Raw genomic sequence first — 1,339 nt, 5'->3', positions numbered from 1 at the left:
TGGGGACACGTCTGGGGACACATGTGGGGACACCTCTGGGGACACATCTGGGGACACCGAGAGCTGGCAGCGTCCCCAGCTGCAGCGCTGGAGCCTCCCCAGGGGAACCGAGCGGGGTTTGGGGTCCCCGCGGCCATCGGGGCTGATGGGGACAGCGCTGGGGGGGTGATGGGGACCCCACAGCCGTGACAAGGCGAGGGTGACACTGGGGACAGCAGGACAAGGCCACCACAGCCCGGACACCCCTTTGGGGCTCTGGGGGTCACGGGAGCGCCCCAAACCCGCAGCGCCTCTCGCAGGGAACGCGCGGATCCCACGGGATTTTGGGGTTTTGGGAGGGCTTGGCCTGTCGCCACCTCGGTGTCCCCAAAAGGGACATCGGGGCAGGGCAGGCGCCCTCCCAGTCTGCAGGGCTGGGAGCTCACTGGTCCCAGTAGGAAGCACCGGGATCCCGTGGCCGTTTGGGGAATGCTCTGAAAACTGGAAAAAAAATTCCTTTTCCTGCCCCAAATTCCCTCTCAGCAGGACAAAGTGGGGTTTGGGGTGAGGCAACATCACCCGGTGCCACCCCGTGCCCAGCTGTCCCCCAAAATGGGGTTTAAATCCACATTTCCCAAGGTGGAAAAATCCCAAACGCTGCTCCCCAAAAACCTCCCGAAATCGGGGGAAAAAGCGGAGTTTGGAGCTTTAAATTCACAACTTTTATTAGTGAACATTTCCAACCCTGCTTTGGGTGCCTGGGGAAGGAGCAAAGGACACTCAGGGACACCCGAGGGGGGTTCCCATCAACCGGGGGGGCGATTTTCCTTAGGAAAAAAGAAAAATTATAGACAAAAAAAAAAAAAAAAATAAAAAAAAAAAAAAAAATAAAAAAAAAAAAAAAAATAAAAAAAAAAAAAAAAATAAAAAAAAAAAAAAAAATAAACCCAGACCGAAACCAGTTTGGTTTGGAACAACTTTATACAAACGAACCTTATGTACACTCCCTTTTTTTCCCCCCAAAACACCCCTATTTATAGAAGGCAACATAAATAATCCCCGGGACTGTACAACACTATGAACACTCCTTAAAACGGCACTTTCTGCTTAAAAAAATAGCGTTATTCTCTTAAAAAATAGGAAAGAGCTCGGTTATTTTTTTTTCCTTTAAAATAAGTCGTCGATTTCCTTAAAAAAGAGGCATTTTCGCCTTTCCTTTACCCACAGCTGGAGGCACAGCCAGAAAACGGAGATGAACACGAGTTTTTCTCTTCAAACAATAACTTAAAACCATTCCTGAACTGCTTAAATATTAAAATATTTCCCTCTCCACGCACGCCCCCCCCCCCACCCTCAATTT

This window comes from Geospiza fortis, unplaced genomic scaffold (genome assembly GCF_000277835.1).
Source record: "Geospiza fortis unplaced genomic scaffold, GeoFor_1.0 scaffold406, whole genome shotgun sequence".
In the NCBI taxonomy this organism is placed as follows: Eukaryota; Metazoa; Chordata; class Aves; order Passeriformes; family Thraupidae; genus Geospiza; species Geospiza fortis.
This window is presented reverse-complemented; position numbering follows the sequence as displayed.